The sequence below is a fragment of the Triticum urartu genome, chromosome 3A, assembly GCF_056163025.1.
Source record: "Triticum urartu cultivar PI428250 chromosome 3A, HENAU_Tu73, whole genome shotgun sequence".
Lineage (NCBI taxonomy): Eukaryota > Viridiplantae > Streptophyta > Magnoliopsida > Poales > Poaceae > Triticum > Triticum urartu.
Window position 1 is genome coordinate 448,756,396 of NC_141875.1, and position 19,534 is coordinate 448,775,929.

Consider the following 19,534-nt stretch of genomic DNA (forward strand, 5'->3'; position numbering starts at 1 on the left):
GACACATGCCAGCCACCTTTATGCAAAACAAGTTGTATGTCAGTCGGTAGAAGCGGTCTCATGTGCGTGGACATGTAAGGTTGGTCCGGGTTCATCCCACAATACCGAATCAAAATAAGACGTTGGTGGTAAGCAGTATGACTATCACCGCCCAGAGCTCCTTTGTGTTCTACTCGTGCATATCATGTACGCATAGACCTGGCTCGGATGCCACTATTGGGAAACGTTGCATAGAAAACAAAAAAAAAATTCTATGCACACGCAAGATCTATCCATGGAGATGCATAGCTACGAGAGGGGAGAGTGTGTCTATGTACCCTCGTAGATAGTAAGCGGAAGCGTTTATTAACGCGGATGATGTAGTCAAACTTTTTCGCGATCCAACCGATCAAGTACCGAACGTACGTCACCTCCGCGTTCAGCACACATTCAACTCGGTGACGTCCTCGCCTTCTTGATCCAGCAAGATGGCCGAAGTAGTAGATGAGTTCCGGCAAGACGACGGCATGGTGACGGTGGTGATGATGCTATCTCCACGGGGCTTCACCTAAGCACTCCGAAAACTGTGGAGAGGGGCGCCGCATACGGCTAAGAGATTGTCGTGGGCTATAGGTGGGGGGGGGGGGGGGAGAGGGGAGGCAGCCATGAGGCGCCCCCAAGGAGGCTGAATCCTCCTTGGGATCCTGCCCTATCCACTCCTCCCATCCTTATTTGTGCGCGGGAGGAAGGCAGGGGGAGGTGCCCCCATTCCTTTCTCTCATGAGGAGGGAAAGGCAGGAGGGGCCAACCCTCTCCCTTTCCTTCCCCTAGGGCCGGCAGCCAGGGAGAGGGCACGCCAACCCCTTTGCGGGCTGGTGTGTGCCTCCCCTTGGCCCATTAGGCCCATATATAGACCTCCCGGGGCCTCCCGGAACCCCTTCCGGTGATCCGATGGTTACTCGGTGCAACCCGAAACCTTTCTCGTGTCCAAATAGCATCGTCCTATATATTAATCTTTACCTCCGGACCATTCCGGAGCTCCTCATCATGTCCGTGATCTCATCCGGGACTCCGAACAACATTCGGTCACCAAATCACATAACTCATATAATACTATATCGTCAACGAACGTTAAGCGTGCGGACCCTACGGGTTCGAGAACTATGTAGACATGACCGAGACACCTCTCCGGTCAATAACCAATAGCATAACCTGGATACCCATATTGGTTCCTACATATTCTACGAAGATCTTTATCGGTCGAACCTTATGACAACATACGTAATTCTCTTTGTCTATCGGTATGTTAATTACTTGCTCAAGATTCGATCGTCGGTATCTTCATACCTAGTTCAATCTCGTTACTGGCAAGTCTATTTACTCGTTCCGTAACACATCATCTCGTAACTAACTCCTTAGTCACTTTGCTTGCAAGCTTCTTGTGATGTGTATTAGCGAGAGGGCCCAGAGATACCTCTCCGATACTCGGAGTGACAAATCCTAATCTCGATCCATGCCAACTCAACAGACACCTTTGGAGATACCTGTAGAGCATATTTATGATCACCTAGTAACGTTGTGACATTTGATAGCTCACAAGGTATTCCTCCGATATTCGGGAGTTGCATGATCTCATAGTCGAAGGAATATGTATTTGACATGAAGAAGGCAATAGCAATAAACTGAACGATCATATGCTAAGCTAATAGATGGGTCTTGTCCATCACATCATTCTCCTAATGATGTGAACCCGTTATCAAATGACAACTCATGTCTATGGTTAGGAAAATTTAACCATCTTTGATCAACGAGCTAGTCTAGTGGAGGCTCACTAGGGACACGGTATTTGTTTATGTATCCACACATGTATTTAAGTTTCCGGTCAATACAATTCTAGCATGAATAATAAACCTTTATCATGATTAAGGAAATATAATAATAACCATTTTATTATTGCCTCTAGGTCATATTTCCATCAAGACCTTCTTCTTGACTTCATCCTCAGGCAAACCTGCAAGCTTAAATAATCCACAAACTTCATCCACATAGATTAGATGCATATCAGGATGTAGTGTTCCATCTCCTACATAATGATTAGCTAGCAATTTCTCTATCATACCCAAAGGAATTTCATAATAAATATTTTCAGTAGGTGCAGCAGGTTGAGGAGCAACTCTTTGCTCTTCCGTTTGAGGTGAAGATACCCCGAACAAGCCCCTCAAAGGACGATTTTCCATAGTGACAAGTGACAGTAAATTTTGGCACGTAGTATAAATGTTTCCTTACCAAATTCCACTTACCAAAGGCGCTTCACTCCCCGACAATGGTGCCAGAAAAGATTCTTGATGACCCATGAGTATAGGGGATCAATCTTAGTCCTTTCGATAAGTAAGGATGTCGAACCCAACAAGGAGCAGAAGGAAATGACAAGCGGTTTTCAGCAAGGTATTTTCTGCAGGCACTAAAATTATCGATAATAGATAGTTTTGTGATAAGATAACTCGTAACGAGTAACAAGTAACAAGTGTAACAAAGGTGCAGAAATGTGGCCCAATCCTGGACGAACTCTTATATAAAGTAAAGTGCTCCTGAAGACACATGTGAATTATTGTCAAGTTAGTTTTCATCATGCTCATATAATCTGCGTTCGTTACTTTGATAATTTGATATGTGGGTGGACCGATGCTTGGGTGTTGTCCTTACTTGGACAAGCCTCCCACTTATGATTAACCCCTCTCGCAAGCATCCACTGAAGGAAATATGCCCTAGAGGCAATAATAAAGTTGTTATTTATATTTCCGTATATCATGATAAATGTTTATTATTCATGCTAGAATTGTATTAATCGGAAACTTGATACATGTGTGAATACATAGACAAAACAAAGTGTCCCTAGTATGCCTCTACTTGACTAGCTCGTTAATCAAAGATGGTTAAGTTTCCTGACCATAGACATGAGTTGTCATTTGATGAACGGGATCACATCATTAGGAGAATGATGTGATGGACAACACCCATTCGTTAGCTTAGCATAATGATCCTTAAGTTTTATGGCAATTGTTTTCTTCATGACTTATACATATTCCTCTGACTATGAGATTATGCAACTCCCGAATACCGGAGGAACACCTTGTGTGCTATCAAACGTCACAACGCAACTAGGTGATTATAAAGATGCTCTATAGGTGTCTCCGAAGGTGTTTGTTGGCTTGGCATAGATCAAGATTAGGATTTGTCACTCCGAGTATCAGAGAGGTATCTCCGGGCCCTCTCGGTAATGCACATCACTATAAGCCTTGCAAGCAATGTGACTAATGAGTTAGTTACGGGATGATGCATTATAGAACGAGTAAAGAGACTTGCCGATAACAAGATTGAACTAGGTATGAGGATACTGACGGTCGAATCTCGAGAAAGTAACATACCGATGACAAAGGGAATAACGTATGTTGTTATTGCGGTTTGACCGATAAAGATATTCATAGAATATGTAGGAACCAAGATGAGCATCCAGGTTCCGCTATTGGTTATTGACCGGAGATGTGTCTCGGTCATGTCTACATAGTTCTCGAACCCGTAGGGTCCGCACACTTAACGTTCGATGACGATTTGTATTATGAGTTATGTGTTTTGGTGACCGAAGTTTGTTCGGAGTCCCGGATGAGATCACGGACATGATGAGGAGTCTCGAAATGGTCAAGAGGTAAAGATTGATATATTGAACGATGATATTCGGACACCGAAATGGTTTCAGAATGGTTCGGGTATATTTTAGAGTACCGAGGGGTTACCAAAACCCCCCGGGGAAGTATTGGGCCTACATGGGCCTTAGTGGAGAGAGAGGGGAGCCCACAAGGGGTGGCCGCGTGTCCCTTTCCAAGGGAGTCTGAATAGGACAAGGAGGAGGGGCTCCCCCCTTTCCCTCTCCCTCTCTTTCCTTTTCCCCTCCAATGAGAAAGGAAAGGGGGGATCCTACTAGGAGTGGAGTCCTAGTAGGACTCCCCCCATGGCGCACCCCCTTGGTGGCCGGCCTCCTCCTCCCCTCCTTTATATACGGGGGCAGGGGGCACCCCATAACACATCAATTGTTCTCTTAGCCGTGTGCGGTGCCGCCCTCCACAGTTTACTCCTCCGGTCATAGCGTCGTAGTGCTTAGGCAAAGCCCTATGCGGATCACTTCACCATCACCGTCACCACGCTGTCGTGCTGACGGAAATATCCCTCGACCCTCTGCTGGATCAAGAGTTCGAGGGACGTCATCGAGCTGAATGTGTGCTGAACTCAGAGGTGCTGTACGTTCGGTACTAGATCGGTTGGATCATGAAGATGTTCGACTACATCAACCGCATTAACCTAACGCTTCCGCTTTCAGTCTACGAGGGTACGTGGACACACTCTCCCCCTCTCGTTGCTATGCATCTCTGATACGTCTCCAACGTATCTACTTTTCCTAACGCTTTTCCTATTATTTTGGACTCTAATTTGCATTATTTGAATGAAACTAACCCCGGACTGACGCTGTTTTGAGCAGAACTACCATGGTGTTGTTTTTGTGCAGAAATAAAAGTTCTTGGAATCGAACAAAATTTGCGAGGATTTTTATATCAATAATAAGAATTTCTGGAGCCAAGACCCACCAGAGGGGGCACCTAGGTGAGCACAACCCACCAGGGCGCGCCCCTCTCCTGGCGCGCCCAGGTGGGTTGTTCCCACCTCGTGGCCCCACAGACCCTGAAACCGACGCTATGAAATCCTATTTTTCCAGAAAAAATTAGAGAAAGAATTATCGCGATCCATTTTCTTCACCGGGAGGCTAGATCTGGAGTCCGTTTGGGGCTCTGGAGAGGGGGATCTTCGTTCTTCGTCATCACCAACCCTTCTCCATCGCCAATTCCATGATGCTCCCCACCGGGAGTGAGGAATTCCTTCGTAGGCTTGCTGGTCGGTGAGGAGTTGGATGAGATTCATCATGTAATCGAGTTAGTTTTGTTAGGGCTTGATCGCTAGTATCCACTATGTTCTAAGATTGATGTTGCTATGACTTTGCCATGCTTAATGCTTGTCACGTTGGGCCCGGGTGCCATGATTTTAGATCTGAACCGTTTATGTTATCACCATTATATCCATGTTCTAGATCCGATCTTGCAAGTTATAGTCACCTACTACGTGTTATGATCCGGCAACCCCACAGTGACAATAGCCGGGACCACTCCCAGTGATGATCGTAGTTTCAGGAGTTCATGTATTCACCGCGTGTTAATGCTTTGTTCCGGTTCTCTATTAAAAGGAGGCCTTAATATCCCTTAGTTTCCAATATGGACCCCGCTGCCACGAGAGGGTAGGAAAAAAGATGTCATGCAAGTTATTTCCATAAGCACGTATGACTATTTACTGAATACATGCCTACATTATATTGATGAACTGGAGCTAGTGCCATATCGCCCTAGGTTATAACCGTCTCATGATGAATATCATCCAACAAGTCACCAATCCAATGCCTACGCATTTATCCTATATTGTTCTTGCTAAGTTACTACTGCTATCACTGTTACCGTTACTATTGCTACTATCACCATTATCGAAACTATCATATTACTTTGCTACTGATCACGTTGCTGCTGATAATTAATCTCCAGGTGTGGTTGAATTGACAACTCAGCTGCTAATACCTTCAAATATTCTTTGGCTCGCCTTGTGTCAAATCTATAAATTTGGGTCGAATACTCTACCCTCGAAAACTGTTGCGATCCCCTATACTTGTGGGTTATCAAGACCTTTTTATGGCGCCGTTGCCGAGGAGCATATCTATATTTGTTGAGTCACTTGGGATTATTATCATATTATCACTATGAAGAATCTGAAGGATGCTAAGACTAAGATATTTCTCTCAAAGATGAGGGGAGGTAAGGAACTGCCATCCAGTTCTGCTTTAGATTCACCTTTTGTTATAAGTAAACTTGCAACACCACCACATGCTATTAATTCTGATATGTTGCAAGTTATTGATGATGCTACTTCTCCTATGGATAATTCTTATGATGATGCTAGTACCTTGCTTAATGCTGATGTGTCACTTGGTGACTTTCTTGATAAACAAATTGCTAGATTTATACAACATGATGTTGTTGAATCTTATGATGAGCTTGAAACTGAAACTCCTGAAACACCTGCTAGAACTAGCCCTCCTAGATATGAATTGCCTAAGGTACCGGAAGTTTATGTTATGAGTGAAGAAACAACTAGAGATATTCTTGCTTGTAGAGATAGAGATGATCTAGAGAAATTATTATGCAAGTATGAAGAAAAATCTCTGAATGCTAGAATGAAATGTGATCCTAAGTTTGCTACTTCACCTATCTTTATTGATGATAAGGATTATGAATTCTCTGTCGACCCAGAGTTAATTACTTTGGTTGAATTTGATCCTTTCCATGGTTATGAAACTGTTGTGGCACATCTTACTAAGTTGAATGACATAGCCACCCTTTTTACTCATGATGAGAAAACTCGCTATTACTTTATTCTCAAATTATTTCAGTTCTCATTAAAGGGTGATGCTGAAGCTTGGTACAATACTCTTGCTCCTGGTTGTGTGCGTAGTCCCTACGATATGATTTATTACTTCTCTGAAAAATATTTCCCTGCCCATAAGAAACAAGCTGCCTTGCAGGATATATTTAACTTTGTTCAAATTAAAGAAGAGAGTATCCCACATGTTTGGGGGAGGCTTTTCCAGTTACTTAATGCTTTGCCTGATCATCCTCTTAAGAAAAATGAAATACTTGATATCTTCTATAATGGACTAACCGATGCTTCTAGGGACTTCCTAGATAATTGTGTTGGTTGTGTTTTCAGGGAACGAACTGTTGGACAAGCTGAAGAATTATTGAATAACATATTGAAAAATTATGATGATTGGACTCTTCCTGAACCATCGCCTAAACCCACTCCGAAGAAGAGGGGTATATTATATTTCAGTCTTGAAGATATGCAAGAGGCAAAGAAATCTATGAAGGAAAGAGGTATTAAAGCTGAGATGTTAAAAATTTACCTCCTATTGAAGAAATACATGGGCTTAATACACCACCACTGCCTAAGGTGGTAGAGGTAAATTCTCTTATGAAGTTCAGTGATAATGATAATCCTCACAATATGCATCCTAGCCAATGCATTTATGAGTTTGAAAATTATATTAGAAAACAAGATCACTTCAATGCAAATGTTATGAAACAATTGAAATACAATTCTGATATGATTGCTGACTTGAGTGACTTGTTATTTAGAATATCAAATGATGTTAGAGGTGTTGGAAAGCATGCTTCTATGGTTCAAACTCAGTTAGAACAAGTTGCTAAATCTCAAAGAGAATTGCTTGATGAAATGAATAATACTATGCATGACTTTGCTGTTAGAGTTGCAACTAGAGGAGGTAAAATGACTCAGGAACCACTTTATCCTGAGGGACACCCAAAAAGAATTGAACAAGATTCACAAAGAGCTAACACTAGTGCACCCAGTCCTTCTAGAAAGAAAACAAAAAAGAAAAATGATAGGACTTTGCATGCCTCTAGTGAACCTAAAATAGAGAAACCTCATGATAATGATAATGAAACTTCTATCTCTGATGCTAAAACCCAGTCTGGTAATGAACACTCACCTAGTGATAATGAAAAAGATAATGCTGATGTTCATGAAGATACCCAACCAAATAATAAAGAACCAGAAAATGATGTTGAGATAGAACCACCTGTTGATCTTGATAACCCACAACCTAAGAATAAAAGGTATGATAAAAGAGACTTCATTGCTAGAAAACACGGTAAAGAAAGAGAACCGTGGGTTCAAAAACCTATGCCTTTTCCACCTAAGTCAACTAAAAAGAATGATGATGAAGAATTTGAACACTTTGTTGAAACGCTGAGGCCAGTCTTTTTGCGTACTTGCTTGACCGATATCTTGAAAGTGCCTCCCTATGCAAAGTATATGAAAGACATCATCACTAATAAATGGAAAATACCGAAAGCTGAAATCTCGACTATGCTTGCTAATTATACTTTTAAAGATGGAGTACCTAAAAAACTTGGAGATCAGGGAATTCCAACTATACCTTGCTCCATCAAAAAGAATTATGTGAAAACTGCTTTGTGTGATTTAGGAGCTGGTGTTAGTGTTATGCCTTTCTCTTTGTATAAAAGACTTGATTTGAATAAACTCACACCTACTGAAATATCTTTGCAAATGGCTGATAAATCAACTGCCATACCTATCGGTATCTGTGAGGATGTGCCTGTTGTTGTTGCTAATGCTACTATTTTGACTGACTTTGTTATACTTGAGATGCCCGAGGACGACAACATGTAGATTATCCTTGGTAGACCCTTCTTGAATACTGTAGGGGCTGTTATTGATTGCAATAAAAGCAAGGTCACTTTTCATATCAATGGTAATGAGCATACGGTGCACTTTCCGAAGAAACAATTCCAAGTGAATGGTATTGATGTTATTGAAAAATCTCCGACAATCACTATTGGAAGTTTTCAAATACCTCTACCTATTGTCAAAAAGAAATATTAAACGCTTATTGTTGGGGACATTCATATCCCCATTGAGGTAACTTAGTGATTTACGAAAGTTCTTCGGTTTCATGCTAATCGAAAGTGGTTGTTAATAAGACTTGATCAACCTTATTAATGAATCATTTTTGAGCGATATGAAGTTGATGAATTTAGTAAGCACTACCTTGTTCCCCTAATTTTTATTTTCTGTTTTATTAGTTAAATAAAATAAAATGCCTTGTTCTATCTGTTTTCTGAATTTCCCGTGCAATAAAAAAATGACCAAAAAATAAAAGTCCTCAGAATGCCCTGAAAATTTAATACGATTTTTTCTGAATATTTAAGATTTTTCTGGTGCAAATAACATCAAAGGGACGTGCACCAGGTGGGCACAACCCACCTGGGCTCGCCAGGACCCCCAGGCATGCCCTAGTGGGTTGTGGTCCCCACGTGGGCCCCTCACTTATCTCTTCATACCACATCATCACCTACCTTCAGAAAAAAATCTCCCTTGGTCTCTCTCCCGTGTTCTTGCTCTCAAGCCCGTGGATTTCGATCTGTTTGCTCGAAGCTCCATTTTCGAAACTGTTTCGGGGGATTGTTGCTTGGTATGTGACTCCACCGTTTGTCCAATTAGTTTTTGTTTTAGTAGTTTATATTTTGAATAATTAGCTACTCTTGGTGCTGCTGTAGATGTGCTTGCATGTTGAATTCTTAGTGTTCTAAGTAGTTTGAATGCTTGCTATGGCCTCTATGTATCCCTATGAGTAGTTGTTATCAATCTTGTAAAGTTCTGTTGATAAATTTTTGTCACCCAAAAATTTTCAGAAAATTGTACGCGAACATGATGAACCTATTTGGAAGGAACTCTTCGAGGAGGAGATCCTCGGGGGCATCTTCTAGTGACAGCTCCGCTCGGCGGTCATATGTTAAACCAAGTGAAAGTTCTACTCGAGATGCCGCCACCAAAACATGCTTATGGCCTTGCGATGAGTATATGATGCGTGTGGGTATTAAAGAAGAATTTGAGCAATATGTTCACAATGTCGGTCTCGGTCCCTACATTTTTGATAAGTGTGAACAACGCCACCTTCTCACTGAATCATTTGTCAAAGGATTTAAATTCCTTCCCCGTGAGTCTAGGGTGTAGTTTATGCTTTATGATAACCCATATACCATATCACTAGAGAATTTTGCTTACCACTGCAAACTCCCGTTCTGGGGTTCGCTTGATGAACCACCAAGGGCTGAGTATCAAACATTCTTGACTAGTCTTTGCTACGGTGAGACGAGGGGAGTGACACAAGGTAGAATAAAGAGCATTCATTTTCCCGCAATTCAGTACTTTGCATTATTTAATGGGAAATGTATAGCAGGCAAGCAAGACTATAGTACACTTTGTGCTCCAGACTGCTTTCACCGGTGAAAGGAATTATAACCTGGGAGCGATTGTTGCACGCAGACTTCAGCACAATGCTAACAGTGGCTATTTCTATGGTGGAATATATGCCAGGCGTTTAGCTCGAGGGTTGGGTGTTGCACCTTTTGAAGGAAATATGCCCTAGAGGCAATAATAAAGTTGTTATTTATATTTCCTTATATCATGATAAATTTTTATTATTCATGCTAGAATAGTATTAACCGGAAACTTAGTACATGTGTGCATACATAGAGAAACAGAGTGTCCCTAGTATGCCTCTACTTGACTAGCTCGTTAATCAAAGATGGTTAAGTTTCCTAGCCATAGACATGCGTTGTCATTTGATGAACGGGATCACATCATTAGAGAATGATGTGATGGACAAGAGCCATCAGTTAGCTTAGCATAATGATCGTTTAGTTTTTCTGCTATTGCTTTCTTCATGACTTATACATGTTCCTTAGACTATGAGATTATGCAACTCCCGAATACTTGAGGAACACCTTGTGTGCTATAAAATGTCACAACGTAACTAGGTGATTGTAAAGAGACTCTACAGGTGAATCCAATGGTGTTTGTTGAGTTGGCATAGATCAAGATTAGGATTTGTCACTCCGTGTATCGAAGATGTATCTATGGGCCCTCTCGGTAATGCACATCACTATGAGCCTTGCAAGCAATGTGTCTAATGAGTTAGCCACGGGATGATGCATTACAGAACGAGTAAAGAGAATTGCCGGTGACGAGATTGAACTAGGCATGATGATACCGACGATCGAATCTCGGGCAAGTAACATACTGATGACAAAGGGAACAACATATGTTGTTATGCGGTTTGACCGATAAATATCTTCGTAGAATATGTAGGAGCCAATATGAGCATCCAGGTTCCGCTGTTGGTTATTGACCGGAGATGTGTTTCGGTCATGTCTACATAGTTCTCAAACCCGTACGGTCCGCACGCTTAATGTTCAATGACGATTTGTATTATGAGTTTCGTGTTTTGATGAACCAAAGTTTGTTCGGAGTCCTGGATGAGATCACGGACATGATGAGGAGTCTTGAAATGGTCGAGACATAATGATTGACATATTGGAAGGTTATGTTTGGACAGCGGAATGGTTTCGGATAGGTTCGGGCATTTTGAGTATGGGGGGGGGGGGTTACCGGAACCCCCCGGGGGATTAATGGGCCACAGTGGGCCTTAATGGAGAAGAGAGAGAGAGACGGCCAGAGGTGGCGCGCCCCCCTTGCCCAGTCCGAATTGGACAAGGGGAGGGGGTGGCGTCCCCCTCCTTCCTTCTCTTCTCTCCTCTTTCCCTTCTTCTCCTACTTGGACTAGGAAATGGGGGGGGACCGAATCCTACTTGGACTAGGAGTCCAAGTAGGACTCCCCCCATGGCGCGCCCCCTCCTAGGGCCGACCTCCTCTCCTCCCCCTTTATATACGTGGGGAGGGGGAATCCCAAAGACACACAAGTTGATCTTTTAGCCGTGTGTAGTGCCCCCCTCCACAGTTACACACCTCGGTCATATTGTTGTAGTGCTTAGGCGAAGCCCTGCGTCGGTAACTTCATCATCACCGTCACCATGCTGTCGTGCTGAAGGAACTCTCCCTTGGACTCAACTGGATCAAGAGCTCGAGGGATGTCATCGAGCTGAACGTGTGCTGATCGCGGAGGTGTCGTGCATTCAGTACTTGGATCAGTTGGATCGCGAAGATGTTCTACTACATCAACCGCGTTACTAAATGCTTCCGCTTTCGGTCTACGAGGGTATGTATACACACTCTCCCCTCTCGTTGCTATGCATCTTCTAGATAGATCTTGCATGATCGTAGGTAAAATTTTGAAATACTGCGTTCCCCAACAGTGGCATCCAAGCCAGGTCTATGTGTAGATGTTATATGCACGAGTAGAACACAATGAGTTGTGGGCGATAATAGTCATACTGCTTACCAACATGTCTTACTTTGATTCAGCGGTATTGTTGGATGAAGCGGCCTAGACCGACATTACATGACCGCGTTCATGAGACTGGTTCTACCGACGTGCTTCGCACACAGGTGGCTAGTGGGTGTCTGTTTCTCCAACTTTAGTTGAATCAAGTTTGACTACACCCAGTCGTTGCTGAAGGTTAAAATAGCACACTTGACGAAAAATCGTTGTAGTTTTGATGCGTAGGTAAGAACGGTTCTTGCTAGAAGCCCGTAGCAGCCACATAAAACTTGTAACAACAAAGTAGAGGACGTCTAACTTGTTTTTGCAGGGCTTGTTGTGATGTGATATGGTCAAGACGTGATGATATATAAATTGTTGTATGAGATGATCATGTTTTGTAATAGTTATCGGCAACTGGCCGAAGCCATATGGTTGTCGCTTTATTGTATGAAATGCAATCGCCATGCAATTGCTTTACTTTATCACTAAGCGGAAGCGGTAGTCGTAGAAGCAATAGTTGGCGAGATGACAACGATGCTACGATGGAGATCAAGGTGTCAAGCCGGCGACGATGGTGATCATGACGGTGCTTTGGATATGGAGATCAAAGGCACAAGATGATGATGGCCATATCATATCACTTATTTTGATTGCATTTGATGTTTATCTTTTATGCATCTTATTTTGCTTAGTACGGCAGTAGCATTACAAGATGATCTCTCACTAAATTTCAAGGTACAAGTGTTATCCCTGAGTATGCACTGTTGCTACAGTTCGTCGTGCCGAGACACCACGTGATGATCGGGTGTGATAAGCTCTACGTTCACATACAACGGGTGCAAGCCAGTTTTGCACAAGTAGAATACTCAGGTAAAACTTGACGAGCCTAGCATATGCATATATGGCCTCAGAACACTGAGACCGAAAGGTCGAGCGTGAAACGTATAGTAGATACGATCAACATAATGATGTTCACCATTGAAAACTACTCCATCTCACGTGATGATCGGACATGGTTTAGTTGATATGGATCATGTGATCATTTAGATGACTAGAGAGATGTCTATCTAAGTGGGAGTTCTTAAGTAATATGATTAATTGAACTTTAATTTATCATGAACTTAGTACCTGATAGTATTTTGCATGTCTATGTTGTTGTAGATAAATGGCCCATGCTACTGTTCCTTTGAATTTTAATGCGTTCGTAGAGAAAGCTACGTTGAAAGATGATGGTAGCAACTACACAGACTGGGTCCTTAACTTGAGGGTTATCCTCATTGCTGCACAGAAGAATTACGTCCTGGAAGTACCGCTAGGTGCAAAGCCCGCTGCAGGAGCAACACCAGATGTTATGAACGTCTGGCAGATCAAAGCCGATGACTACTCGATAGTTCAGTGTGCCATACTTTACGGCTTAGAATCAGGACTTCAACGACGTTTTGAACGTCATGGAGCATATGAGATGTTCTAGGAGTTGAAGTTAATATTTCAAGCAAATGCCCCAATTGAGAGACATGAAGTCTCCAATAAGTTCTATAGCTGCAAGATGGATGAGAATAGTTATGTCAGTGAACATATACTCAGAATACCTGGGTACCAGAACCACTTGACTCAACTAGGAGTTAATCTTCCTGATGATAGTGTCATTGACAAAGTTCTTCAATCACTGCCACCAAGCTACAAAAGCTTCATGATGAACTATAATATGCAAGGGATGGATAAGACAATTCCCAAGCTCTTCGCATTGCTAAAAGCTGCGGAGGTAGAAGTTAAGAAGGAGCATCAAGTGTTGATGGTCAACAAGACCACTAGATTCAAGAAGAAGGGCAAAGGGAGAGGGGAACTTCAAGAAGAACAGCAAGCAAGTTGCTGCTCAAGTGAAGAAACCAAATTCTGGACCTAAGCCTGAGACTGAGTGCTTCTACTGCAAATGGACTGATCACTGGAAGCAGAACTGCCCCAAGTATTTGGCGGATAAGAAGGATGGCAAAGTGAAAGGTATATTTGATATACATGTTATTGATGTGTACCTTACTAATGCTCGTAGTAGCGCCTGAGTATTTGATACTGGTTCTGTTGCTCATATTTGCAACTCAAAACAAGGGCTACAGATTAAGCGAAGATTGGCTAAGGACGTGGTGACGATGCGCATGGGAAATGGTTCTGAAGTCGATGTGATCGCAGTGGGCATGCTACCTCTACATCTACCTTCGGGATTAGTTTTAGACATGAATAATTGTTACTTGGTGCCAGCGTTAAGCATGAACATTATATCTGGATCTTGTTTGCTACGAGATGGTTATTCATTTAAATCAGAGAATAATGGTTGTTCTATTATATGAGTAATATCTTTTATGGTCATGCACCCTTGATGAGTGGTCTATTTTTATTGAATCTCGATAGTAGTGATGCACATATTCATAGTATTGAAGCCAAAAGATATAAGTTTAATAATGATAGTGCAACTTATTTGTGGCACTGCCATTTAGGTCATATTGGTGTAAAGCGCATGAAGAAACTCCATGCTGATGGGATTTTGGAATCACTTGATTATGAATCACTTGATGCTTGCGAACCATGCCTCATGGGCAAGATGACCAAGACTCCGTTCTCCGGAAGAATAGAGCGAGCAACAGACTTACTGGAAATAATACATACTGATGTATGCGGTCCGATGAGTATTGATGCTCGCGGCAGGTATTATTATTTTCTGACCTTCACAGATGATTTGAGCAGATATGGGTATATCTACTTGATGAAACATAAGTCTAAAACATTTAAAAGGTTCAAAGAATTTCAGAGTGAAGTGGAAAGTCATCGTAACAAGAAAATTAAGTTTCTACGATCTGATCGTGGAGGTGAATATTTGAGTTATGAGTTTGGTCTTCATTTGAAGCAATGCGGAATAGTTTCGCAACTCACGCCACCTGGAACACCACATCGTAATGGTGTGTCCGAACATCGTAACCACACTTTGTTAGATATGGTGCGATCTATGATGTCTCTTACTAATTTACCGCTATCATTTTGGGGTTATGCTTTAGAGACGGCTGCATTCACATTAAATAGGGCACCATCGAAATTCTTTGACACGACACCATATGAACTATGGTTTGGCAAGAAACCCAAGTTGTCATTTCTTAAAGTTTGGGGCTGCGATGCTTATGTGAAAAAGCTTCAACCTGATAAGCTCGAACCCAAATCGAAGAAATGTGTCTTTATAGGATACCCAAAGGAGACTGTTGGGTACACCTTCTATCACAGATCCGAAGGCAAGATATTCGTTGCTAAGAATGGATCCTTTCTAGATAAGGAGTTTCTCTCGAAAGAAGTGAGCGGAAGGAAAGTAGAACTTGATGAGGTAACCGTACCTTCTCCCTTATTGGAAAGTAGTTCATCACAGAAATCAGTTCCAGTGATTCCTACACCAATTAGTGAGGAAGCTAATGATGATGATCATGAAACTTCTGATCAAGTTACTACCGAACCTCATAGGTCAACCAAAGCAAGATCCGCACCACAGTGGTACGGTAATCCTGTTCTAGAGGTCATGTTACTTGACCATGATGAACCTACGAACTATGAGGAAGCGATGATGAGCCCAGATTCCGCAAAATGGCTTGAGGCCATGAAATATGAGATGGGATCCATGTATGAGAACAAAGTGTGGAATTTGATTGACTTGCCCGATGATCGGCAAGCCATAGAGAATAAATGGATCTTCAAGAAGAAGACTGACGCTAATGGTAATATTACTATCTACAAAGATCAACTTGTTGCAAAAGGTTTTCGACAAGTTCAAGGAGTTGACTACGATGAGACCTTCTCACCCGTAGCGATGCTTAAGTCTGTCCGAATCATGTTAGCAATTGTTGCATTTTATGATTATGAAATTTGGCAAATGGATGTCAAAACTGCATTCCTTAATGGATATCTCAAAGAAGAGTTGTATATCATGCAACCAGAAGGTTTTGTCTATCCTAAAGGTGCTAACAAAGTGTGCAAGCTCCAGCGATCCATTCATGGACTGGTGCAATCCTCTCGGAGTTGGAATATATGCTTTGATAGTGTGATCAAAGCATATGGTTTTATATAGACTTTTGGAGAAGCCTATATTTACAAGAAAGTGAGTGGGAGCACCGTAGCATTTCTGATATTATATGTGGATGACATATTGTTGATCGGAAATGATACCAAATTTCTGAATAGCATAAAAGGATACTTGAATAAGAATTTTTCAATGAAAGACCTCGGTGAAGCTGCTTATATATTGGGCATCAAGATCTACAGATGTAGATCAAGACGCTTAATTGGACTTTCACAAAGCACATACCTTGATAAAGTTTGGAAGAAGTTCAAAATGGATCAGTCAAAGAAAGGGTTCTTGCCTGTGTTACAAGGTGTGAAGTTGACTCAGACTCAATGCCAGACCACTTCAGAAGATAGAGAGAAAATGAAAGTCATTCCCTATGCCTCAGCCATAGGTTCTATCACGTATGCAATGCTGTGTACCAGACCTAATGTGTGCCTTGCTATTAGTTTAGCAGGGAGGTACCAAAGTAATCCAGGAGTGGATCACTAGACGACGGTCAAAAACATCCTGAAATACCTAAAAAGGACTAAGGATATGTTTCTCGTTTATGGAGGTGAAAAAGAGCTCGTCGTAAACGGTTACGTCGATCCAAGCTTTGACATTGATCCGGATGACTCTAAGTCACAAACCAGATACATATTTTTATTGAATGGTGGAGCTATCAGTTAGTGCAGTTCTAAGCAGAGCGTCGTGGCGGGATCTATGTGTGAAGCGGAATACATAGCTGCTTCGGAAGCAGCAAATGAAGGAGTCTGGATGAAGGAGTTCATATCCGATCTATGTGTAATACCTAGTGCATCGGATCCAATGAAAATCTTTTGCGACAATACTCATGCAATTGCCTTGGCAAAGGAATCCAGATTTCACAAGAGAACCAAGCACATCAAGAGATGCTTCAATTCCATCCGCGATCAAGTCAAGGAGAGAGACATAGAGAATTGCAAGATACATACGGATCTGAATGTTGTAGACCCATTGACTAAGTCTCTCTCACGAGAAAAACATGATCAGCACCAAGACTCCATGTGTGTTAGAATCATTACTATGTAATCTAGATTATTGACACTAGTGCAAGTGGGAGACTGAAGGAAATATGCCCTAGAGGCAATAATAAAGTTCTTATTTATATTTCCTTATATCATGATAAATGTTTATTATTCATGCTCGAATTGTATTAACCGGAAACTTAGTACATGTGTGAATACATAGACAAACAGAGTGTCCCTAGCATGCCTCTAGTTGACTAGCTCGTTAATTAAAGATGGTTAAGTTTCCTAGCCATAGACATGTGTTTTCATTTGATGAACGAGATCACATCATTACAGAATTATGTGATGGACAAGACCCATCAGTTAGCTTAGCATAATGATAGTTTAGTTTTTCTGCTATTGCTTTCTTCATGACTTATACATGTTCCTCAGACTATGAGATTATGCAACTCCCGAATACTGTAGGAACACCTTGTGTGATATCAAATGTCACAACGTAACTGGGCGATTATAAAGATGCTCTACAGGTGACTCCGATGGTGTTTGTTGAGTTGGCATAGATCAAGATTAGGATTTGTCACTCTGTGTATCAGAGAGGTATCTCTGGGCCCTCTCGGTAATGCACATCACTATGAGCCTTGCAAGCAATGTTTCTAATGAGTTAGCCACGGGATGATGCATTACAGAATGAGTAAAGAGACTTTCCGGTGACGATATTGAACTAGGTATGATGATACCAACGATCGAATCTTGGGCAAGTAACATACCGATGACAAAGGGAACAATGTATGTTGTTATGCAGTTTGACCGATAAAGATCTTCGTAGAATATGTAGGAGCCAATATGGGCATCTAGGTTCCGCTTTTGGTTATTGATCGGAGATGTGTCTCGGTCATGTCTACATAGTTCTCAAACCAGTAGGGTCTGCACGCTTAATGTTCAATGACGATTTGTATTATGAGTTTCGTGTTTTGATGAACCGAAGTTTGTTCGGAGTCCCAGATGAGATCATGGACATGACGAGGAGTCTCAAAATGGTCGAGACATAAAGATTGATATATTGGAAGGTTATGTTTGGACACCAGAACGGTTTCGGATAGGTTCGGGCAATTTCCGGAGTACCGGGGGTTTACCGGAACCCCCTGGGGATTGATGGGCCACAATGGGCCTTAGTGGAGAAGAGAGAGAGAGATCCGGCCAGAGGTGGCGCCCCCCTTGCCTAGTCCGAATTGGACAAGTGGAGGGGGCGGCGCCCCCCTCCTTCCTTCTCTTCTCTCCTCCTTCCCTTCTTCTCCTACTTGGACTAGGAAGGGGGGGGACCGAATCCTACTTGGACTAGGAGTCCAAGTAGGACTCCCCCCATGGTGCGCCCCCTCCTAGGGTCGGCCTCCTCTCCTCCCCCCTTTATATACGTGGGGAGGGGCACCCCAAAGACACACAAGTTGATCTTTTAGCCGTGTGCGGTGCCCCCCTCCACAGTTACACACCTCGGTCATATCATTGTAGTTCTTAGGCGAAGCCCTGCGTCGGTAACTTCATCATTACCGTCACTACACCGTCGTGCTGACGAAACTCTCTCTCGGCCTCAACTGGATCAAGAGTTTGAGGGACGTCATCGAGCTGAACGTGTGCTGATCGTGGAGGTGTCGTGCAATCGGTACTTGGATCGGTTGGATCTCAAAGACGTTTGACTACATCAACCGCGTTACTAAACGCTTCTGCTTTCGGTCTACGAGGGTACGTAGACACACTCTCCCCTCTCGTTGCTATGCATCTCCTAGATAGATCTTGCGTGATCATAGGTAAAACTTTGAAATACTGCATTCCCCAACACCTTTACCCTTTGATCCTATCCTACCCACGCAGTATTTAGATTTTGACACTTTCAAAGAACATAATATTCTCAAGGGAAAGCTTGACAACTTCACTTTTTGTTTACCAAAAGTATGTTGTGCACACATATTTGCTTGCGCCTGCTCTTTTTGATTATCACAACAAAGGAAGATATTTTGTTCTTGAGAGCGAGGCCCAAGCTCACAATGCAGCAGTGGAGGCAACACGACAGGCTGAGGCATCCGCACCGAGAGCCTCCGTGAGCTACCACGCCAACTACTATCCAGGCTACTGATCGATTACCAAGTTAGGCCAAAAGCCTAATCTTGGGGAGTACGTGTTTCCCACCGACATTACATTCATGCTCACTTATTCCATTTGTCGGTGTTCACACTTTTTCATTGTATCATCCATGCTTAGATTTATTTTTCTTGCTTTCTTCTTGTGTGTTTGAAAAACTTTAGAAAAAACAAAAAATTACTTGTAGTTAGTTTACTTTCTATGCATGCTTAGTAGTAATATTAAAAATAAAACCCCCAAAAGATTTCATTGTTCTTCTTTTGCTTGTTGGGAGCTTTCCCGTGTAAATAGTTTTTCTCGTTTTTGCTTTTCCCTTTTATTTGCTTGTTCAAGAAAACCAAAAACTCCAAAAATATTTCAGTGCGTTTCTCTGAATTTCTTTTCCTTTTATTCGATTTGTACCAAGGAGAAGACCACGATGAAAAT